The 25,574-nt window shown below is 45.0% G+C and overlaps 1 protein-coding gene across 4 annotated transcripts in view; it reads right to left on the reverse strand.

Moving 5' to 3' along the window:
• Positions 1-25,257, reverse strand: part of thrab (thyroid hormone receptor alpha b) — a 105,928-nt gene extending 80,671 nt beyond the window's left edge. For 2 of the 4 annotated variants that reach the window (XM_081698319.1, XM_035533775.2), the window contains exon 1: positions 24,866-25,257. The gene's annotated coding sequence lies outside the window, so the exon portion shown is untranslated. Of the gene's footprint in view, positions 1-11,936; positions 12,090-15,143; positions 18,825-24,865 lie in introns of those variants that run through there. The other 2 variants (XM_035533776.2, XM_081698318.1) reach the window with 2 other exon arrangements.
• Between the last annotated feature and the right edge of the window lie 317 nt (positions 25,258-25,574).

Consider the following 25,574-nt stretch of genomic DNA (forward strand, 5'->3'; position numbering starts at 1 on the left):
GACCCTAACCGTACCTCTCCAGCTGGCTCTGTAGTGACCCTAACTGTACCTCTCCAGCTGGCTCTATAGTGACCCTAACCATACCCTAACCGTACCTCTCCAGCTCACACTGTAGTGACCCTAACCGTACCTCTCCAGCTGGCTCTACAGTGACCCTAACCGTACCTCTCCAGCTGGTTCTGTAGTGACCCTAACCGTACCTCTCCAGCTGGCTCTGTAGTGACCCTAACCGTACCTCTCCAGCTGGCTCTGTAGTGACCCTAACCGTACCTCTCCAGCTCGCTCTGTAGTGACCCTAATTTTACCTCTCCTGCTCACTCTGTAGTGATCCTAACTCTACTCTGTAGTGCCTCACTTGTGTAGTAAGGTTTATTTTTAATGATCTGCCAAGTACAGCTTCAAGGCTCCTGCTGAGAAAAAAAAGCACTGCTCTCGTTTCAAATAAAAAAAAGAATGCTACCCGAGGCATTTTAACTGAAATCTCATGGTCGTAGTCCCAAGGCGGGACTATGCACGGCTGGGTTACTGCCGGGCCTGGCGTGGCTTCATTAGAGCCAGGCCAGGCCGCGGGGCTAGGTCGGCGCAGGACCGGGCTGCACGGCTATCTTAGCTCAACGCTGGAATCTGCACTGCACCTGGCCTTTGCGAGGCCCTTGCATTGTTTTATCTGCACCTTCTATTAATACCTCACGCATGTGGGGAAGATAAGCACAGAGAGTTCCAGAGAGCAGGGAGCTCACCCCATCTTCCACTGCACACAGGCCCTGCCCGTAACACTGCTGTAATACAGCAGACATATAGACTGAGACACACACACACAATATTTATTATACACTTTAAATGAGCTAATGTGTCTTAACACAGCAGCACACCACTGTTTGGAAGGGAATGTTGTAATATAGCAGGCTTTTTATATATATATATATTTTACACACACACACACACACACACACACACACACACAGACACAGACACACACAGACACACACAGACACACACAGACACACACACACACACACACAGACACAGACACACACAGACACACACAGACACACACAGACACACACAGACACACACAGACACACACAGACACACACACACAATTGTGCACTTCAAAAGAGCTAATGAGTCTTACGAGGGGCTGGAGGTTACACTGAGCTGTGCAGTCTTTACAGTGAGAGAGTGAGTGTGTGTGTGTGTGTGTGTGTGTGTGTGTGTGTGTGTGTGTGTGTGTGTGTGTGTGTGTGTGCGCGTGTGAGAGATTGTGAGAGAGGAGAGAGAGTGTGTGTGTGTGTGTAAATTGGGCAATGGAACAGGATATAACAGATAAAAGCTAACTGAAGCAATAGGGGAAGGACAGTTGTTTAAAAAGAAAAAAAGGAAAAAAAAACAAAAAAAAACACACACAACAGCAGCAAAGAAGCTAAAAGGGAAAACTTCAATTACCAGAGAGGTGTGTGGCTTCCTGCAGAGCGCTGCAGAGGTGACACTGTGGTGGCGGAAGGCGTGCATGTGTGTGAACGCAGGCACTATCGGCACACTTCACACCAGACTAACCTCCACCTTCCTTGGCTGACTGTCAATAAGGTACTTTGCCAAAAGGCACACAGGCATTTCTGGATGCTTCCTGGTTATGCAACTATGATGACCATTGTGTAAGCAGTGACAGTAGCAAAGGAGGAAAGACACAGAGTGATGGATGAGGGCGAGAGAGAGACAGGCAAAGAGAGGCAGAGAGAAAGAGACTGCTGTGAGCAAGTGGACATTGGACACAGTGGCCTTGTTCCATACACTTACATATGCAGACAGGTAGCATAGCCACTTACCTTCACGCACTTCGGAAATGATCCCGTTTCCACGTCTTCCTTTGCCCGCCATTCCACCCTGCTTTCTCAAATGGCTCGTGTCCATGCTCAGCCATTTGACCCTGCTGATCCCCACTTAATCAGCCTTTATTACCACGCTCCACAGATAATGTGCCGGCAAGGAAACCTTCTCAGCCAGTAATTAAAGAGAGCGCAGATCACCATGCTTGATATCTTGATATCATTTGTCACTGGATTAAATAAAATGGGAATGATTAGATCATATGCCTTGCATATGTTCCCGTATACGATTCCAGCAATTTGGTGGTCTCTCAGTGTATGCTTCCCATGCCAGCATTTTGCATCCTGTTACCATGTACTGGATTATCTCAGAGGTTCCATGGCACAGACTGCATCTTGGGTCTTGTCTGGTGTGACGCATGCCTGCTTTGATTGACTTGATGATTTGAGTTGGTGCTGTCCTTCAGTCATTTACTCTTTACCTAGGTCAACCTCCTCTGCTATCTGTTGATGGTACATTACACAGAGGGGCTTATCCTGCTATGGCACCCCCTCTGTTTCCATGGTGACAGTGCTGGTCATGAATGACCCCAACAAGGCCCAAACACCATCCAATGACCTAAGCAATGAGCATTGCATGGAAGGGATCTGGTATGTACCACAATTTATGGTCAACTGGGCAATTGCCTTTAAGATAGTTCCTAGTATTGTCTACTACTGTTCCACGTATTTCTGGATAAAGTCCTCTGTAGTCTTAATGACTTTGTAGAGGGTAAGGCATTCAGGTGTGTGACACTACCGTGTCGTTCATGCAGTCGATCGGGGCAATGATTAGGTTGGTCTGCCTGGTCGTAGAATCCTGGTGAACAGCTCCATCTGCCAGGTGCTGGTGCTTTGAGCCACTGGTATGAGCAATCCCTTCTGAGTGATGTTCATTGCTCATGCCTATTTAGCTTGGTGTTCCTGAAAGGAGTTTCCATGTTGGGGACAGGCAGGTCACTGGTGTGCAGTTGGACGGTGTTTAAGCCTTGCTGGGGTCCTTCACGACCAGCACCATCCTGTTTTCTGTTCTGTCAGTCCAACTTGAGTCGGTAGTTAGGAGTCGGCAAATGGGTTCATTTGTTCTGCTGGTTGGCCATGCAGAGCTGTTAATTTCTTTAACCAGTAGGCATGAATCATGTCATGTTGTGTCCAGTGACTGGCCAGATCTTCATGTGTGAGACCCACATATGGACATCTGCTGTTGTAATGCTGATTCTTCCAGAATCTTCCTTCTCTAGAAGATTATAGCACACTGCTTTGAGATCTATTAAATACAGTGCACCGGTGTTGCGATGACTCATTTTCCCTATAGCTCTTCATGTAGTGTTGTGTTACAGCTCTGGGAGGACCCACAACAAGATTTCTGCTTTGAATGATTCTTTTGGCCAAGAGGGCATTTACTCTTTTGCCCACAGTTCCTTTCTTTCCGCTCTGCAGTTCGGGTGCCAGTGCTTGTTATGTCTGTGTACCAGACTCCAGGACCTCTCTTATGGATCGCCCAGTGTATTTCTTCCATAACCATACGCCATCTTTGGTAGTTAAACCCTTCTGAACCTCTGTGAATTTATTGCTCTCCATCCAGTTTGTTGGTATTGTGCTTATTGCTGCATTCATATCTGCTGGCGTACAGTCTGATGGTAGCCTGCCAATAAGCTGAGGGAGTCTTGGTGGGAGTCAGTTAGTTTAGTCATCACCGTCTCCTGCATGTCCACAGGTGGGACAAACAGCATACCCACTACTTTGGGCAGTATTCCATATTTCATTCATTTCCAGTTTGGTTGGGAGGAGCATTTAACACTGAGCACTGTGCAGTGGGTCTGTGGTGAATGTGGATGAAGGTTTTCTATTATCTTTCTTCTAGGCATTTGTGCATATTTTATTATTATTATTATTATTATTACTACTACACACACAAAAGAAACACCAGTGAAAATTGCTGCCAGAATATGACTAACCAAAGTAAGTACAATAAATTAAAAAAACATAGACTGGAATTGAATTGGCACGGTACCGATGCACTTTTGCCAAGTAAAATAGCTGATCTAATGCCTTTCTTGTGTGACAAATTCATGGAAATTTTCAAAGGGATTTTAAACAAACGAAGCTCACCTGTAACATGAAAAAGGTTCTGTTTGATGTGTAATGGCAAAATACCAGGATTAACTGATTGGCTGCATAATGAGACAGACATCGCAAATAAAACAAATAAACAGAAAAAGGTTATCCACTATGAATGTTGGCTCTGACTATCCACGCAAGCCAATAATCGGACGACTCCCTGGCAGCAGCCCGGCAGTGGGCCTGTCGGTGAGGAAGGACAAAGGAAAGTCTGGAGAGAGCCATGCATTCCTAGCGGATGAGGAGCGCCTCCACACTGCGTTCGTAGTACCTTTGCAGTGCCTTACACTTCTCCCTGTTACACCACACACGCTCACTAAAACAAATGGGATTAAGGCCAGTCCAGTTTGCTCAAACACTTCTTGATCTGAGAATGAATGACATATATATGAGACATGCATGAGAAACACAATTTGCAAATCAACAACCAACACTGGTTGTCTTTTTGTTTGTCTTTCACATTTTTGCAATCTTACAGCTAAGAAATCCCCAAACATTTCTGAACAATTCCATCTTGAGCTCCACCAGAGCAACAGGGGAGGTAGATTCCAGATCTCAGCTGCAGCTCACAAGCTTCGATACGACCAGCCTTGCAACCGGAGCACATTTCTGATTAGCGTAACACAATCCTTTCCGCGTTCCCTCCGCATATTACAAAAGTTGCAATATTACCTTTAGCGGACGACCGGAAGGCGGGCCGGAAACCGGCGTGTTCCTTCATCTCTGCTCTGCCCCAATTTAACTGAGCGCTTCACAGATGAGCTTCCAAAGGGAGAGTACTGCCCTGTGACTGGCCCTATTCTTCACAGAGATATTAATATGATTTTCAAAATGTCACAATGTCCTCATTACAGGAATTACCGGCTGGTGAAAAATCGCCCATTTAAGTGGGTTATAGAACTATGCTTATGTTTTAGAATGTCTGCCTGAGCTCAAGAGTCTCATATGCACTAATTCACATCTCTGGACCTAATTTGGTCGCAGTGAGAAAAACCAGTATGCGGCTAAATGCATTTCAGAGTCAAAACAAGACCATTTAATCATGCTCTGGAAAAACGGAAAACACTCCTCTTCCGAAACGCAAAGAACCCTGCAGTTATTAAATGGCTTGTTTTAGGCATTGTCATGTTCAGCACATTAAATACAGAAAGACAGAGACAGAGAGAGAGAGAGAGAGAGAGAGACAGAGAGAGAGAGACAGAGAGAGAGAGAGAGAGAGAGAGAGAGAGAGAGAACCACACAACAAGACAAATAGAGAGATGCAGAGAAGGGAAGACAGTCATACCACACAGAGTGAGTTCATTCAGCTTCATTCACACCAGTGGGATCACTCAGGGTCACGGCATTAAGAGGTCCACATCAGCCTGTTTGAGCAGAACCTGACCTGACCCACTCCCTTCTCTGCAGGCACAGGTACACACACGCATGCACGCACACACAGAACATTCAAAGCACCCCTAGAATCAATGTGTCAACAAGCCTGGCCAGCAGGCTGCAGGCCATTACAGCCCAGGATATCACTTCCCTTTTATGTAAATCAGTTTGAAGCAACTGCCAATCTCATCGACTGCCACTGATGTGAAGTCCCACCACTGGAGTCACTCAGTGCAGACTGTGCTTGGAAAGATTCAGCAACTATGAGGAGGACAGCAAACAGCGACCCCAGAAGGGTCACCAAAATAAACACAACTCATCTGAGCGCGCGAACCGTTTTTTAAGAATTCATTCCATGAAATCACAAGCAGTATCCACAGGATGGAATACAGAGCTTATCTGGCAGACTGGCACCAAAGCAAAGTTTACAACAAGAGCAAAAACACAGAGTGGAAATGTAAACATGGACTGGATTACGAACGTTAGTAAATCTAAACATGGACTGGATTACAGACATGTTAGTCCAGTTCCACTGGATTTACAGTTCCAATATGCATCTTGAGCAAGAAGGGGCGCACTCCTTTCGCGTTCATCACCAGGCACCCTAATTAGCCAAGCGAGCGTCCTCTCCGGCCACGGCCAGCGCGCGACGCCTCCTGAGGGCTCCCGCCAAAGATCAACAAACAACTTCCTCCTGACATGGAAAAAAAATGAACAGCTCCCTGGCGGAAAGGGACAGGAAGCCACAGAAACACTACGGGGGACCTCACCATGGCAACCTCATCCACAGCAGCAGCTGTTACTGCACACCGCATGCAACATTTGGAGAGAGGGAAAGGGAGTTTGAAAGAGAGAGAGAGAGAGAGAGAGAGACTGTGAGAAAGTCCATCATGAAAATGACAAAAGAACGAAATCATTCTTTTTATCTGACGACTCAAACCCACGTTCTGGGCAGGGTTTAAAACTGCAAAGAAACAGCACAGCACACCATGTAACCCACATTGTACACATCCAAAGTTCAAATGCACGTTAAAAGTTTTCACTAGCCTTCCGAGCGAAAGGCCATGGTATCGTGCTTCGCTAGGTCAGTCTCGACAGGAAGTCATGGTGGTTACCCGGGTATATGTATAGAGCACTGCCCCTGTAATTCACAAATACAATAATAATCGGTGTCAACATTTCCACATTCAAAGAGAAGTCTGCAACGAGAGAGAGAAAATGTTCACGCAGGGCTTTGCCATTTCCCCACTGCTTCACGTTTGTGTGACTGCAGATTTGGGTAGTATATTTTATGGAGTAAGGGTCATATGTTTTATGGAATATAGGGATTATATAAATTGCAAACCTTGTTTTACAATGCAAATCCCAAGCGTACGTGGGGATGTAAAACTGCTGAGGTGGCGTTTCATGCCCTCCGTGTTCCACAGCGGTGAGGGGCCAATCACTTCTACACAATCCAGCAAAAACCATCAGCATCATCCACCTAAAACTATCTGAGCCAAATTACAATGCAACATAAACAAAACAATATAAACAAAATTGGTAAAATCCTTGGAACGCCCATTTAGCCCCGTAAGGATATGGAAAGCAGATGTTAGTGGGGGCAAAAGCATGAGGAGATCAGAGAGGCAGAGGCTTCCCCGCCCTGTTCTTCCAGCTACAGACAGACGAGTGCTGCCCAGCCCAAAGCCAACTCCTGGCTTACCTGTACATCCACTAGCCGGTGGGCTTGGGTTACGTTACAAATAGTGTGTGGGGGTGAGTAACAAAGGTTGAATAACCAACACCGTAAACAGCATCTCCTCCACCCCTCCCCGTGTCCCCGAGCACACGCTTTTCCAGTTGGCCCAAACAATTCTCCAGCTGAAACACAAACTAAAAACAAACAGGGAGCAGCAGAGGAGGGGAAGCAGAGAGGAGCCCGATGTCGGTAGCGGGGCCGTGTCCCTCTGCAGGGAGGCCGCGGCACGCTGCGCACCAAAATCTGTCCCGTGCCAAAACGCACAACCTAGGGGCCTACAGGGCCCGTAGAACACGCCTATTGACCAGGTACACTGACCACATACCACGCTGCCTGTGGTCTTAAAGCGACACCACAGAAGACTTCAAGCGGCTTTTTAGTTTTCAGTTTTATTTTATTTATAAAGAAAGCCCTTTATTCCTACGCCAGCAGCATAAAGCCGCCGTGCTGTCTGGTGTGTTGCCATTACTGCCCTGCTCACCCATTTCCTTCCTGCACTCATGCACAATGCTTCCGATGAGCCTTCTGATCAGGAAATGGTCTCTCCTGAGAGGTCCCTCATTAAAATCTCACGGCATGCAAATCAAACCGGTTGCGCAATACGTCTTAAGCGCAGGCACCTTTCCATAGTTCGTTCAGAACATCTCAAACATCGAGTCACACCTGCATGGCACCAGAGAAACCACCTATATGGTACCAGAATAGAGTAGAAGTAATAACCGTGGTGCGCACTGGAAGCGTGGCTTCACTCTGCTCACTACCACGCGCAGCCCTCGGCAAGGCATGAACGACGAGGCTGCAAAGCTGGCACAGATATGCCGCGGAATCCACCCACACGGGCTTCACCGGAGACGCGCTACACCCTTCCACACAGATGCCTAACGTCTAATTAACAGGGCCAAAAACACACAGACCCTCTGACTCTACTCCCGCGTGCGAATGTGGTGCTTGCTCTGTGCGACTCCAAGGAAACCGAAACAATCTTTGGGTTGTTTTAGTTTGTTCGTTTTTATTGGTTTTTTTCCCCTCCCTTACTGCCTCAGTCAGTCAGTCAGTCAGTCATTCTCTCTCTTGCCCTGCGAGAGCCCCTGTGACTGTCTGACGATGTCCTCGCTGCCAGACGTCTGCACACGCTGCGTGCAGCCCAGCCAGCTCAGAGGACAGCCACTGGGGGGTTTCAAACTGATGGCTCTCCAATGGATTCTGGCTCTAGGCGAAACCTGGAAAGTTGCCAAGCTACGTTTAAAAAAATGAACTTCACCTATTCTGGCATCAGACCAACCTGCAGTGTGTCTGATCAAGGTGTCAGGATGACCGACATGAATAAGTGTATGGCATCAAAATATTCATTAGGTGTGGCATAAAGTAATGATAATGGTTGATTAGAATAATTACATTAATCAGAATATATTATTAGTTATGCACTCTCCCTTTCACACACAGAGAGCTTCCCAAGACACGAATAATATAAAGTATAAAAAAAAGGTCATATACGCCAGTTTCATAAGAAATCTGGAATGAACCATGTGAAAAATATTCTATAAGGAAATGACTGCTAGGTTTAGGTGAGCACACAGCTCTGTGCAGTAATGATGTGATCTGTGAGAATAAGCACATAGGCTTATGATATCATGCTCACAGACACTGCAAGGCTCCCAGGTCAAGTTATCAACTTACTACATGATAAATTACAGTCTTAACTTACTGTACTCTTTCTCCTCAATGACACAGTCATAAGCTGCTATAGCACAGAGGTTTAAATCATCTTGATCAATGTCTTTATTTCCAATTCCGAGGAGGGAGAAGGAGAGTTTAAAACACCTTCCCTGATGCGAAGGATACGACAGACTGCAAGGGACATAGGTTACATGCTGCCATGGCAACAAGCACAATTCTTGAAGATTTTTCCCAGAGTGAGTTCTATGAAAGAGGTCTTGTCCAGAACAGATTTTTTTTTTTTTTTAGATTGATTTTTTATATATATATATATATATATATATATATATATATATATATATATATATATATATATATATATATATACACAGATCTTCTTAATACACCAGCAGCAACAACAAAAACAAGAGAAGAAAACTACTGCACAGCAACCTGGGATCTTGACCAAGATCACAGGTCACCACTATCGGAGAGGTTTAGGACAATTAAGTTTAATTCATATGTAATCAAACTGTGCAGATGAATCAGAGGAACTCTGTCAGGGCAGACACTTATCTAGCTGTCAGCAGAAAGGAGAAAATGAATCCACGCAGAGCTCAGAACCTGCTGACTGACACAGGTTGGGGGGCGGGTAGCCCCCAAAGTTCAAAGTTCACCATCACAGGCTTCATGCTACCAGGTTCCCTCTAAAAGGCTTATTGACATAATCCTATAGCTCCGTGAGGTCGCCGACCTAAAAACCAAGGCCAGCCAAATAACTTTTTCAGCACACCTTGGTAAATGTGCTGGAACACACAGAAAAGTCTGGGTTGACATGACCCTCAGCAGAGGGCTTCCCCCTTCCTGTCACATTCAAATTTCATTCTGTAACTTGGAAGACATTTAACTTTCCAGGATGCATTCATGCAGAAGGCTCAGGTAGATGGGGCCTGATCAATATTTCCATACCCACATCTGCCATTATTAATGTCAATACTCACCTACGATTGATTATATTTAAACAAATATAATCTCTTATAAATGTAATTACACAGAAAGTAACTGTAGGTCAAGCAAAAGCACAAAAGAATTTAAGGAAAACTGCCATCAAAGACATGTACTGGTCAGTGTGTTGCTGTAATGCAATGTAGCTGTTAGGAGGAATTCTGGAGTTGCAGCTTACTTTCTCACACACACACACACACACACACACACACACACACACACACACACACACACACACACACACACACACACACACACACACACACACACACACACACACACACACACACACACACACGTGACTAATGGTTCTACAAGCAGCAGGCAAAATGTCATAGAAAGGTAGTACCAGAACATGATATTAGCTGTGCAGGACAGACTGGCCTTTCAGAGTAGACTTCTTAAATAGAGCATTTCAAAGTCAAAAAAAAACAAAAAACAAAAAAAAACCTTCTGAATAAAAGCCTCTCTTTTTTTGGAGGGGGCGGGAACCTCAGTGAATACTGAAGGCAAGATTCGATTAGGAAAGATTACTGACGACATTCAGACTTGCTGATTTGGCGGAAGTCTCGTGTCCTTTTCAGGCGGAGCTAGAGCAGAAAAGGTCACCCACTGTGATGGATGGAGACAGTAGCCGGGAGACGAACATCGTCAGTGGTGGCTGGAGGCAGGCAACGCTCATGTGGACCACTTGTATGATGCAGCGCAAAACCGAACTTGAAGCCAAAAGGCAAGACGATATCTTGCGAACTTTCACATTTTGATCTCGTCACTGAATATCAGGTGTTACTGTAGATATCTGGGCCCACGTACCATGGGTTGGGGTCAGCGCACTCACAATGAATTAAATGGACACCACACAATCCTACAGACTTGCTGCTAGAAACATAAAGTCAAAAGAGGAGGTCTGACTGCTATCCAGTGGCCAAAAACACGGCAAAGTGAAAGCCAAGTTGGTAACGTTAGCTGGCTTGAAAAGCCTGGGTGAGGAGGGAATACATTTTGGTTTTTGGTTCTTAGTTACCTGCTGTATGTGGCAATATGAAGGGGAGCTCTCGGTTACCGTCAGACGAGAAGGGAGGGCCATGGATCACGCTAAACTATGTGGGTCACTTAAACGGATGCTGGTTCCTCCCACCTTGACACAGGACACTACTGTTGGAAACTAATTTACGCTTCTTTTTTTCCCTTTGCCCTGAGGTACTGTGGTGAAATTTTTCATTGAAAAGTAAAAAGAGCCTAATTCGTTAGTCTGTGGGTGTCTGGCACCAACACCCTAGGACCCCGTCCAACATGCATACCAAAAGAATTAGAAATGTAGCTCTTTTGATGCCTTGAACAATGTATATAATATTAAATGCAGGTGCACACAATACATTGATTACACAGTGTGCCAAAAACACTTACTCTACCCTGAAAGATCATGGAATAAAGAGCAGAAATCTCCCCATGCAAATTACTGAGCTGCAATTCTTCATTTTTAACCATCAATTACAAAAAGTGCTTCATCACTCAAGCGTGCTGCAGTTTATTAAGGGCTCGATAATCACAGGTGAAGCACAGCTTTTTACTTTCTCACTTAAAAGAACGTGTAGCAAACCAAATGAGAGTTCAATGAAACCTCCCTAGCAAGCCCATTCCTGGTCGCCAGTCCAGTTCCCACCTCTGGGTCAAAAGGTGGTGAAAAACTTTTGAGTACAGAAATATCCGCATATGTGCTCAAACCCATCAACCCAAACACTGGCGGCGCTTCGAGGCTGATGAATATCTTCGCAGGCAAGGACGTGCATGTCTGAGCCTGACGCACCCACGTTGAGCCCCAAACGCGGAACTACCGTCACAAAAGGGTTCAACCAAAATTTATCTCGAGAGACAGATAGCAAATCTTCGCTGTGTACTGACACCTTCCGATAACAACGGTCCAGGTTACTGAAATTCCTCCTCGGCGTGCGGTGAAGCTGAGACTGAGCAGCCCAAGACAGAAGTACGCAGAGGAGGACAAGAAGTTCCTGCTGACAGACGGGACGAACATTTTTTCAAAAAATGTTTAGCCTAATCCAGATCAAAGCAATCCTACACTTTCTAAACAGTTCAAAAGCAATCCTCTCTCAATCTAAATTGGTGTGCTTGTGAAGATACTGAATTCTACAACAGGTAATAAAAGTGTCATATACCTTGGATGTGAAATAGATGTTTGGGAAAGAGCCGCAGCGTAGTGAAGAAGAGACACGGGCCCCACGGCGTGACTGGCAACCTCAGCTCCCCTCACACAGACTCAGATTCTCGGAAAACGACTCGTGTACCGTGAACCGCAGAAGAAATGCATGCTGCAAATGTACACACACACACACACACACACACACACACACACACACAGCTGCTAGAGGTGGTTGTCTAAAAACACCTCCTTGTTTGCTGTTACAGAACGAGCCCATCAACAGATCACACTATTTACAGTTTGTGGAACTGTAAAGGAGCGCTTCCGTTCGCCTCTGCTAGCTTACAGGACGGTTGTGACAGCAATCACACAGGGGGCCAAGCATCCCCCTTGGGGATATGTTCTTTCCTCATTTACCAGACCAGTCGTCAGTACAGCACAGGAATGCTGTTCATCCAAACCAAAAATGTAGGTTACCTTACAATATCAGTAGAACACCACTCACGAGTTACAACTCTGTTTTTACTGGAGCTCTGTTTCATCTCTTATTGTTTGCTCAAAATGCTTTGAGAGAAAAGAAATTCCCTGAAGGTGCCTTTGCTCGATACAGGTTTCACTCCTACCATTATTAAAGCTCCGTAGGTAGACAAGCTACAGCAAAGGCGCTTGCGAACAAACTTGGCCGCGGATAAGATTGATCTCTTGAGGTAGAATCCAAAATGAGGCCCATCGGCAACAGCCTGGGTGCCAAGCCAAACAGGCCTCCCGTCTCCGCTCAGGAGGACTCGGAGAGGGAGGGTCCAGCACGGACACCGTTTAGACATCGCTCGCAGACAAAGGAATGCTTCTCTGACGCATGACCTCCACCCTCCGCCACCACCCACTCGAACTGGCCAAAAGTGCGAAGAGGAGATTCCTGGCTCCTTTGCGCTGGCGGGGCTGTGTGCCTCCGACCGTTATCTGACTCGGAGTGGATTTTTAAAACAGTCAAGTCATCAATGTAAGCCACAAGAGGAAAGTTAGGAAAGAGCTGGGAAGGGGGTATGTGGGTTGGAAAGGTGGGTTACTTGGAGTATCCATCTCGCCCTTGTCTAGCTTTCATACGTACAGCAGCTCCCGCTGGAGACAGGACCCCGCGCAGAGGAAACCGGGGGGCCTGAGGAACGCGTGGAACCGTTGACGCTGCCAACTCCACGTGGAACGAAACCATTGCATCCGGCTTTTTCGGTCCCACCGATAGAAGACAGATGTTGAGATGATATCACAACTTACAGAATTTATCAGTTTATCAATTTATTAAACACGGAGCCGTGACAACTTGTGAAGAGGACTGATCGGTTAGGCCACTTAAGATGTGGTTGTTTAAAAAAAAAATTTTAAAAATAAAAAATTTATTAATTAATTTAAAAAAAAAAAAAAAACCAACCTCACTCACTCACACACACATTTTTATATATAAAAAGTTCCAAATTGCAGAAGGAGGGCCATTTAAGAAGTTACAGTGTTACAGCAGCAGAACGCTTGCTTTGATCAGGACCAGTAATCCCACCCACAGTGCATGGAAATATCTTTATGTCCTCAGCACACATCACTTGGCTCATGCTTCATAAAGGCAAGCTGCTCCTCTTGTCAATATCAGCCAATGGAAGAAGCACGCTGACAGCAGTGTGTCTAGAACAGAAACCAATACGGCCCAAAGGGCACCGCACAGAGTAGGTGCCAGTACTACCATCTTGCAGGGAGGGGTGTGTGTGTGTGTGTGTGTGTGTGTGTGTGTGTGTGAGCACCTCTACCCACCTCCTAATGGATGTATCAGTTCACTCTTCATAGAGCTGCGTGGCTAACACTGCCTCTCCAGGCTGTGCTCAGATTTCACTAGGCTATCCAGAAAGTGGAGCTCTCTAAAACTGCCACCGAGCTGGCCAATGTCTGCCTGACAGGCATATGAGGTCTACAGGGAAGAGGACAATGGCACAGGCTAGTGGTAGTCTTACAAAGGCACTATACATTTTTATAGACATTGTTTTACACTTCTTTTTTTTTCGCCCCCAACAACTCTCTAATTAATTGCATTAATCAATTAATTAAAACAAGCTCTTGCAAGAAAAAACATAAGTGTGACTTTTTGTGAAAGTCACTTGATATGACATTGGTCGGGGTCCTCTATTCCAAATAAAGCGCTCTATAAGTGCTTCTGTTTATTAGGCCAATATTTTTAAATGTACACATTTGCTTAAAAAGCAGTAGTTTTAACATTAATGTGCACATGAGTGAAGTAAGGAAAATCTACAAAATGCTTAATTTAGCATATTAATGTTGTACACAGCTTTTAAAAGAAGCAAAATAACTGTGATAGTCACTGGAGATGGTGTCAGTGATGGCTCAACACCATGATGCCTGTCAGCAATGTCTGATGTCAACACCGTGATGTCTGTTAGGCCTAACACACACACACACAGACACACAGACACACAGACACACAGACACACAGACACACAGACACACACAGACACTCCTATGAAGCACTCCATCAGTAATAGAGGACACTAAAGCCGAAATTATAATACTTAAACCACACTGGATCAGTTAGGAAATGATGTAAATAAGTTTTTTTGTTGTTGTTTTTTGTTGTTTTTTTCCCCATGTGAGCCATTTCAGTGGCATGTCTTAAGCAGTGCACACCACATTCTTTCAAAGGGCTTAAAACAACCCACAACTTGCCAGCCTGTCATTTGCATCTCTTTCATCTGATGGATAGCACGAGGTTGTGTTCAGTTACTGCTCGACTTCCTCCAGAACAAGTAGCTCAGGTACAAGCAACAGGTCGGAGCGAAGGCAGCAGGTCTGTGAGCACGCACTTCCAACGTTTAACTCGACACGCCTGGATAACAACACTCCTCCAACAACTGCCCAGGAAAAATGAGATTCACATGCTTCCACATCACCTGATGAGTCCGCACACTACAACTACTAATTAGCTCTTGCATAGTTTCGACGGAAAAATGCAAACTCTGTACTAAAGAGACAACAGCTGGGGATAAAATGCATGTAGTTGCTTACGTAGTGAAAACTGTCCGCAGAACTGATATGCAGAATCGTCGTGTTTGCGCAAAGCTCCCGAGAAATGCGGGCGGCCTCTTCACACAGCAGACATCATGAATATATATTAAGACCTCTGAACGTTGCTTTGAGATGAATTTTCTGTAGTCGCCATGTTGATTACCTTCTAGGCAGGCGGGATTTGCAGTTTTAACATTCACAGCCACTGCTGCTACGGTGTCCGTTGTCAGCTGGAGGAGGATGCCCCCCCCGTCCCCGAGTCTTGGTCCATCTAGAGGTTCCTTCCTCATGCTCCAGGGAGTTTTTCTTTGCCTCCGTCGCCCTCGGCTTGTTCACTGGGGGCTTGGACTCAGATATTGTAAAGCTGCTTTGTGACGACAACTGCTGTAAAACGTGCTAGATAAATACATTTGACTTGACTTGACAAAGGCCCAGCCTATGACCTGAATCACATGGAATGCCCTGTGTGCGAGTACTGAACAAAGACAAAGAGGAAGCAGACGTCAATCAGTTTGTGCATCTATTACTGTGCTAAATGCGCTTCATGACTAGGCCTGCACAATGCGCTGTTTGTTAATCATTCCTCAAAGCCTTAGCAGTTTGCAATATGCAAAAGAGACCTCTAATAAATCACTCCTGTGTGTGTATGTGTGTGTGTGTGTGTGTGTGTGTGTGCACGCATCCATCCTGATCTCAGACATTCCCACATTCCTGTAGAGTACTCTGTGGTTGTTTTGATGAATAACAATGTTCATCTGATCAAACAAACATAAATCATTTTCAACACAAGGTAGGCCTTCTTTACCCAACACCAAGGCTTGACTGGTGCATATTAACATGCTAGACAATCTATATAGTTGTATTATTGCCCCATCTAAATGCAACCCTCCATAAACTAAATTAGCTACTGTTCACTCTTTTGTGTTTTGGTTTTTATTTTAATATCACGATATTTGAAGACAACTAAAAGTATTGCAAAGCAAGCATTTCCCTAATATCCAACAGGCCTACTGCTCCTCTCTTACCTCAACATGAGCAAAACAACACAATGGATTATGATACGAGACTTTGGCTTCTCGCAAACAGCGGGTGATGGAAGCAAGACGGCAACCTGTGCCCAACTTCACCAGAGCACACAGCGGCGGCGCGGAGTGCTGGCGAGGTGAAGCCGGGGTCCACACAGGCCCCCCCCCCAAGCACGACTGCAGTTATCTCGCGCACTACGGGACGTGACCTCTGCATTTGACCCCCTTCCCCGCCTCACCTCGCACCAGCCGCCCCTGTGTGGGCCCGTCTGCTCGTCTCTGCTGCCCCGGTACGCGTGATTCATTTCAACAGCTGCCAACAACTTTGGCACTGACTCTAGGATTTGCTCGAGAAATGTATACGGGGTCTGGACTGGGCGGGGACAGTACCACGGATACTAAACTCCGGCAAAATGGAGTGCTTGTCGGGAACTTTTTTCCCCTTTTCCTTTTTACTTTTGGGCTTGAGCCGCTTGTTCCGGTCTTTTCCGGTTAAGGAGCCACAGGCTAGTGGTGATCACAATGGTTTTTGCCAGCCTGCATGCAATCAGTGACTCCGTCAGCGTTGGGGAGTAACTATGGAAACACAGTTTGTTCCTCCATTCAGAGAAATAGCCTTTGACCTGTGCTGTGCAACTGACCACGGTGGCACATGTAAAGTTTTTTGTTTTTTTTTTTATCTCCATTCATTTGCCACGCAGGATCCAAGAAGACCTTTCAGTCAGCAATACTGAGGCCTTTTGGCTGTGACCAAAACCCAAATGGTGCCACTGTAAATCAATATGGCCCAGCTTTCAGTGGAAGGAGAGTATCCATGTGGGGCTGAGTTCAGACTCCAGCAGGGGCCAGTAACTACGGCGCGGGGTTCTTAATCCCCTCATTGTGCCGGCCCATTACTCACCCTCCCACCCTGACTCACTCACACGCAGGACTGCAATTTCCAATTCAAATGAAACAAACATGGCACGCTATTTAAGAATCAGCTACAGCGACGCTACGGCCCTTCCTTGGTCTTCATACAGAAGCCTTTGGTGAGCAGGCCTCTATTTCAGAGAATTATGCTTGTATAATTGGCTCCTTGGTGGCCAAAGTACCAAAAGGTGTATAGCGAAGAAAGCAACCTGGGGAAGCCCAGCCTAGGGGTGACAAGGCACTCCTGGAAGAAGTTCCATTTGAATCCTTGGTGCACGGAGGTTCACACACACACACACACACACACACACACACACACAAAAAAATGCCTGTAACAGCAATCATTGCATTACCCAAGTGACCCATTTCATGCTGAGTTGATTGAGGGTGCCTTCAGTGACCCAGAGCTTTCAAACTGGATCATGCCAAGATCATCAACTCCAAGGAACAGTTCAAAAAACATGAGCACCATTTCCCTAAATATAGCACCAACTGTGACACAAGACATAAGGGTTTGTTGACAGAAATGGTTAAATGCACAGAAGATGGAGAGACAGAGAGAGACAGAGAGAATGAGAATAAGTTAACCCTCGACGGCCCTGCTTCTACCCAGAGCACTTTCCTATCATAGTTCCTTATTTTTATCTATACTGGGAGAAATGATGGCTCCATTACCATAAAGCCTTTTGATTTTCCTCCAACTCACTCAGCTTCTATACTATCTACAGACGTTATTACCAAAGATAATATTTAAAACCGTATGTATGCAACAGACCATATGGCAACTATAAGGTTTAGAGTGCAATAAATAGATTAATCAGTCTACTTTATAAATCAGCCTTATCTATCTGACACAGTGTGCATAGTCCAACCCTTAGACAGGCAAAAATAAATGAAAATGCATGCAAAAATGATAATACTCAGGCCTTTGAGATACTTGTTCTCTGGTGAAAGATGAAAACAGTTGCGAAATATTTTAGCTGTTCTTTTTAGCGAACAGTACTCAAAAGTTGGAGCAGTCGTGACCTTTGCTGGCCACCCACGTATAAATGGAGAGGCCTTGACGATCTGGGGCTTTGCTACAAAACAATGAAGCGTTATGGTGTTTTTGCCACCGCAAAAGAGATCCAACATTTACTGCAAGCCAGGATGTCCACAAACACACACATCACCCAGGAGGCAGCTACAGCACCACGTCCCCCGTTAGAGGAGCCGGAATCCACTTTGCAGATTTTGTTCAGTTCCAGATGTCGCCTCTGAAGGCTTTACCCTCAGCCTCGCACTCCATCCAAACCTCTCTACAGAACGTCTCTCCTACCTGGTTAATGCAGCGGGGCTGCACGTAAACGTCGGACTGCCGATTACAGAGCCCAGGACGGTTACTGAGACTTGCTGCCTTCTTTTTTTTTCCTTAAAGGAACAATTTCAGTGACGGCTCTTATTGGTGCAAAGCCCATTTAGTCAAAGATGAATCGCTTACCGCAGCTTTAAAGTCACGGCACAATGCGCACGCACATCTCAGACCAAACGGCATCTCCGCTTTTGCTTTCATTTTACTAAAGAAACAACGAGCAGACTTTAGTTCACCACTGAAACACAACAGCTCCAGTGAACACGGGCTTGGTGCCCCGCTGGTTAACCACTGGACATCACAACAGCAGCCAGAGACACAGAAATACAGAACTGCATGCCATCAAACCAGGGCACGAAGCACGCCACCTCTGTGAAGAAGTGAGGCTGCACATGACAGCATCTCAGTTCTCCATTTGAATAAAGGCTGGTGTTTATATTTCGGTTTCTATGTGTGGGAGGCTTGTTTGTGGCCTGGGTGATGATGTAAATTTAGACCAACATTATCTTCTCGCAAAAGACAGCAATAAACAACACGATCATGAAATAAATTGAATTTTGCAGTACTCCAAGTGAGAGGTACAGGACGCCTTTACGGCAGGACACCTTTACATGATCTGATGCATCTCCATGAGTGCGCAGCAGAAAAAAAACAAAAACAAAAAAACAAACCTTAATTCAGAGAAAAAAAGAAAAAAAAAAACGCTATGTAAGAGAAAAAAAATAACAGGTTATAATTAACGTATATTAGGGTTATATTACGTATATTACGTATATTACAGGTTATATATTAACGTATAGCTCCCCAGCAGTTACTTATTTTTAACACTGACAAGTTCAGACAGGAACATACTGCTACAATGAACATCCATTCATGTAAACTAGTAGTTTTTATACTTGCGTCTAAAACTAGATAAATAGGAGAGAGTACTTGTGCTCAAATTTCATTTCTATTTAACATGTAATGGTTTAAGTAACATGTAATAGTAAAATATGGCCAAACTAGACTGCCAACACCCTAACTTCTGGACAGGCCACACCCTTCATCTGGAGACGCTCATTCATTTTTCACTCTCCATCAGAAAGGAGGTCACATGTACTGGGGTTTCTTTCCTTTGCATGTTCAACTACATCCTTTGCCAGACTGAAAATCTACATTATAGTCTTTTCAAGTAATGTTTTAACAAATACAGAAGTATATATAATATTAATATATATACAGGAACATACTTTTTAATGATTTGATGTTGTTTTATATATTAACTATAAAACAGGAACCATGATTTTGCTTCCTGCAAAAAAATAAAAATAAAAAATACTTATGCATTTATGCATACTATACCAAAATATGTTTTCAGAATGTCACCATCACCCATACGTTTGTTGTTCAAGTATGCTCCTAGGTTATTATATGTAACATGGAAAAACACTCCTAGGAAAGTAGAGCCCCTCTATGTTGGCAGACTACTGCTGGGCACTGAAGAGCAATGTTCCTGACATTAAATACAGGCAAAAATCTAACTATACATTTCAGAAGTATGTCTGTAAATATTATGTATAATACCAGTCTTATTTATGAATAAATAATATGGAATTAACAGTACATTTAATTGTCCTGTTACTTAAAAGACATGTGTGATAGAAAGGTTCTGTAACAGATTTGAATTCAGCATAAAGTGCTGCAAGGTCCACTATTTTAGTTTGGGAAGCAAAAAAGAAGTTAAAATTCTGTTGGCCCGTGTAATTAAACACTTTCTTTTCTATTATATGAATTTTAACCAACTGTAGATTAGATTGCTTGTATAAAGGGACTGGTTAAGTAAAGGTGAAGCCATTTCCAAGCAAAAGTCATGTGACCATAGCATGTGACAGAACAATAGTTTGCATAATATCATTTAAATTTACATTTTCACAATACTCAGTATAATCACTTATCAGCCCAACCTTGTGTGCATGTGTGTACTTGTGTGAGAGTCCACAGAGGGGCTGGGTGGTGTATCTTCAGACTAGCTCAAGAACTCAACATGGACATCATGGCCACACTGGAACAAATGCGTTACTGCAGCCTGAGGGAAAGAAACCTTGAACCTTTGGCACCAAACACTCGGGTTTCCGAACACTCTCTGAATACCTTCTACGGAAACATACTCCAAAGCACTAAAATTAATAATCAATAGCTGTTTCATAAGCTACGATATTAGCATACCAATTTTTGCCAGCATATATATATATATATATATATATATATATATATATATATATATATATATATATATATATATATATATATATATATATATATATATATATATATATATATATATATATATATATATTATATTTTTTTTTTTTTTTTTTTTTTTTTTTTTTTTTTTTTTTTTTTTTTTTTAAAAACACACACACACCACACACACACACACACATCCAGTAAGCTGCAACATCATATAAATAATGTATACCGGTATGAGAACAGATGTGCGTGCACTGCTTGAGAATGCTGGGTGGAACCTGCTTGGCTGTGGACCCATATGAATAAGGGTCACTCTTCCTGCATGTGCTTCCATCAGCCTTACCCTGCCTCCAGGACCACACGCTTCCACATATCACATCAGCTTCACTGTGCATCCACCACCAAGCTCTTGTGGTGTGGTTTCACACAGACCATTTTTCATCTTCTTTTTTTTTTTTTTTTTAAATAAAGTTCCCACCTGGGTGATTTTGCATTATCGGCGTCGATGCAGTTTCTAGTTTACGGTGGCCTGGAACACTGTGGAGTGACTAGCACTCTAGTTTCTGTGGTGATGTAGAACTCTGTGGAGTGACCAGTGCTCTTCATGCCTACAGGTCTGTGGACAGGCATTTGTGACCCATCACCCTAAACCATCTGTAATTTATTTACACAACACATTTTCCATTTATCAACAATACAGGCTGCAAATGTCATTGCTGAGGTTTTAGCATTTCAGGTTAAGCTACTAATGGGCACACGCGAGGAAAAGAGGAAAGCCAATTTTCTAAAATAAGCTCTCAAACAAGGAATGAAGGGCCAGGCAAGAAAAAGGCCTGGGCGTATGTGCATGTGTGCGTGCGCGTGCGTATGCTCGGGTGCATTGTGGCGCGTCTGTGCGTGTCGGTGCGAGTTTGTGTGTGCGGTTTTATCTCTGGAGGCCCAGAGTGACAGCAGCTGACACTGGTGGGAGATCAAACCGTGCGCTGATAAACTGCGCCCTGTTCTGCAGGACAGCAGCTGACTTTATCGGGCCTGCGCAAACGCTTCCAACCATTTCAAAGTTCAGCCCTGTCGCTTGCGAGTGCGCCTTCCCCCTCTGAGCAGGGTTAACAGGCCTTTCTGGCCGCGTGGCATGGAATTATGTAACAGGTCACACATCTGCAAGGTAACCATTCCATCAATAAAAACAGCAATTACTCTCAGATGGATAACTAAGTTGTCTGTGAATGCTAAAATATGTATCAAAGTTGAAGGGGCTGGTGTAATCAGTTTGTGTGTGAATATCACATCTGGCTATGACAGACACTGCTAAATAAAATCCCTCTATACAGGACATAACATGGGCTTGTTTAGCCTCTGCCTTGACCTTGACATTATCCACAGACCACCCAACCAGTCTGAAGACCCTTACTGACAGACATGAGAACTCGCTTTCCTAGAAGATTTGTGTGCAGAAAATAGTAAATTTCCCAAAATGTTTTTTTGAAATAAATCTAAACAAATCTAAATAAAATCCATATGATTTCTGCCTAAGCATTGTGCAAGTGAACCCTGCTGGTGATAAGAGAACTAGGCTTAGCTGTACCCAAACAATACAGCATATTTATCCGATACAAGAATGGCATGTCCTTCTGATAAAGATGAATCTGAAATAATTGCACATTTTACATAAAAAAAAAATTAAAAATCATAATAATAAACATGATTGACTGCAGAAGTTAATATTATACCTCACTGAATTGCACTGGATTAAATAAGAACTGTATAACCCAGGATAGTGTGATGCTTTAACACTATTAACACAGCAACAAACACTGGCAGTCTGTGGCAGGCAGGGCTGGGGGAGGGCTGGCTTCAGTCACAATAGCTTTAGTCCACTCTCATTTCTCATTGCCATGTTTGTGTACACTACCACACTCTCCAATAAACACATGAAACGCTCTGCTAGGAAATTCTGAAAAGTCGGCCTGAGGAAGTGAAGGTATGGATCTCTATCAAGCTCGACATCTGATGAACACCGCCACACGCCGTCGCGCCCTAGACCTGAAGAACGGCGCCACACGCCGTCGCGCCCTAGACCTGAAGAACGGCGCCACACGTCGTCGCGCCCTAGACCTGAAGAACGGCGCCACACGTCGTCGCGCCCTAGACCTGAAGAACACCGCCACAGGTCGTCGCGCCCTAGACCTGAAGAACGGCGCCACACGTCGTCGCGCCCTAGACCTGAAGAACGGCGCCACACGTCGTCGCGCCCTAGACCTGAAGAACGGCGCCACACGTCGTCGCGCCCTAGACCTGAAGAACACCACCACACGTCGTCGCGCCCTAGACCTGAAGAACGCCGCCACACGTCGTCGCGCCCTAGACCTGATGAACACCGCCACACGTCGTCGCGCCCTAGACCTGAAGAACACCACCACACGTCGTCGCGCCCTAGACCTGAAGAACGCCGCCACACGTCGTCGCGCCCTAGACCTGAAGAACACCACCACACGTCGTCACGCCCTAGACCTGAAGAACGCCGCCACACGTCGTCGCGCCCTAGACCTGATGAACACCGCCACACGTCGTCGCGCCCTAGACCTGATGAACACCGCCACACGTCGTCGCGCCCTAGACCTGAAGAACGCCGCCACACGTCGTCGCGCCCTAGACCTGAAGAACACCGCCACACAATAGGGTTTTTTTCTGATCAGGACTCGTCTCATTTGAAGTAATGCAAATCCCCATGTTAAACAATGATGACATTAAGCATATGACAATTACATAAAAACTATATTTAGGCAAAATCTACCATACATTAAATTAACTGAACGATTAGTGGAATCAATAACGCCTCTCCAGAATCTTGGACACTCACTGAATCCAAAAGACACTGCAGCGAGCAGTATAGAAGACACAGTATTTAAATATGTAGTGACATTTATCTGGCAATATATTCATTATTCAAAAGGCAAGCCACAAAACGAACCATGTTTACATTGCAACCAAAGCCCATCCACAGTGTCCCGAACAACAAAGCAACTTAAGTTACCCATCATGCTCTTTGGAGGCTCTGACATCTCCGCTTTGAGGTCGGCAACCGAGCCACGCGCGGCGCTAAGCTTATGTAAGCGAACCCTTATTCCACGTATCGCAGTCGTTGCCCCATATAGCCCAGCGCGGGCCGCAGCAAGACTGCCGGCAGAGAGGCCAAGGAAGGTCACTTCCCCTCGGTTACAGGTCAAGCCAGGCTACTGTCAGTATGAGCCTGCAAGCCATCTCTCAGCCTCCTACGCACACGGCTGGTGGACTCTAGTGTTCACTAAACTAAACACATGGATGGATATGGATGGATAATGCAGTCAGACACATTCGTGCATGTGTGTAGCATCAATCAGTTGAAATACACTTCTTTTACAAGCATGCTGTAAGACTTGCACTTATGTTACAGCGGCATATGCTACTGCAGGGTCAAAGTGTACCAAGAACAAGTATTTGAAAGATCAAATCGGATCAAAACTCATTAAGTTATTGCAGAACATTGATTTTGTGGTTTATATTATATGAGAAAACAACAATTTAAAGCAAACAATTGTTCAGAAGTTTAACATAGATAACACACTTCCTCGTCTATACACAAACTTTTATGAGTTTATATGCTTCAGCGTAATTACTCCAAAGTGTTTCAGATTGTAACATTAGATGCAGTCTAAGCCTATCGCACAATGACGCAATGAGGCTAAAGGAAAACGTTTCAGTTACCTGTGTAAGCGACGACTTGTAAAAAAAAAAAAAAAAGATAAAGAAAGCTTTTTGTTATTTTCACCCTTACTTAACTTACCTGTTCATATTACAAAATCTTTAGCTATAGCAAGCTAGCTAGCGTTCCCTAACAAGTTTTTGTGATTGGTTAATTTACGGCTATTCAGTGCCGCCCGCCCGGTTATGCTCGGTCATGTGTGCCCTTACATGTGTTATTGTGAGCCGATGGGAACGCAAACTAAAATGTTTGCTTGTAGAGTTGTTTTAAATACAAGCAAGGCCTATTACAGGTATAGTTTTACAACCAGCAACCTCAAACCATCACAGCGATGTCACCGAACGCCAAAAAAATAAATAAACGTGCGATCAGCCTCTCCAATGTGTCGTACCTGCCTGTTATCAAGCAAACCTGCTTTTAATAAGCCTAGAGCAACTAACTGCTTTTAATTACCCTAGGGCAGCTAACTGATTTGCTAGCCTGCTAAGAGTCGTATGGTGCTGATCTGTCAAACCACGCAGCCACTAGCCCGCACTGGAGTTAGCCTCGTGCAATGCAACCCCGCCAACACTTCAAGCACGGCACGCTGCCTGAACACGCGACCATCAGAGACGGGATCCACTCACCGTTTAAATCTTCGGTTGTTCTTAGCGAGGACGAGAGTCTGAGAAGGCAGGCGTTGGTGAGAATCTCGAGCCTGTCCCCGTATCCAGTGCAAGCGTGAAAGCCTGACAACACGCCGCGAGGAGATCTAAGCGAACAACTCTGCAGCGCGCCGCGTGCCAAGCGAACGAATGCCTCGCGCAGTGCCGCCGCGGCTCTTTAACGCATTCGCTTCGGGCTCGTTACAATCGCTGTGCGTGAAAAGTGCTCCGGTCGCGTTCTCGGGCTGCCACGACAGGGACATGATATCTAGAGAAATACTCCCGAGTGCTCCTCCCTCCCTCCCCTCGCGTACAGTACGGGGCGCATGCAGCCGGGGCCGCGGAACACGACTCAGTAAGACCGTCTGCTGCTCTCTACAGGTCTAACACTGGAACACAAGTCCGACTGGACCGCAGTCGCTTCCTCCTGTGGGGAACGGGGGTGAGGGCGGGGACGAAAAATGCGCTCAAATTATTGTCATTCTTCACGGATGCGTCACGTTGTCCAAGTTATTTCGCACGTTTCAGCACACAAGCCTGCCGAACATGTTACAGAAGCAGTTTCCCAGAACTCGTTTATTCTGCACCAGTGACAGTGTATCATGTCTTTCGTTGCGAATTAGAGTAGCAATAAAACAAACTGCTAAAGCAAAATGCCCAAGTTAATAATACTAACATTATCTGACAAATG

Source organism: Electrophorus electricus, chromosome 15 (assembly GCF_041902795.1).
Source record: "Electrophorus electricus isolate QZ-2024a chromosome 15, ASM4190279v1, whole genome shotgun sequence".
NCBI lineage: Eukaryota > Metazoa > Chordata > Actinopteri > Gymnotiformes > Gymnotidae > Electrophorus > Electrophorus electricus.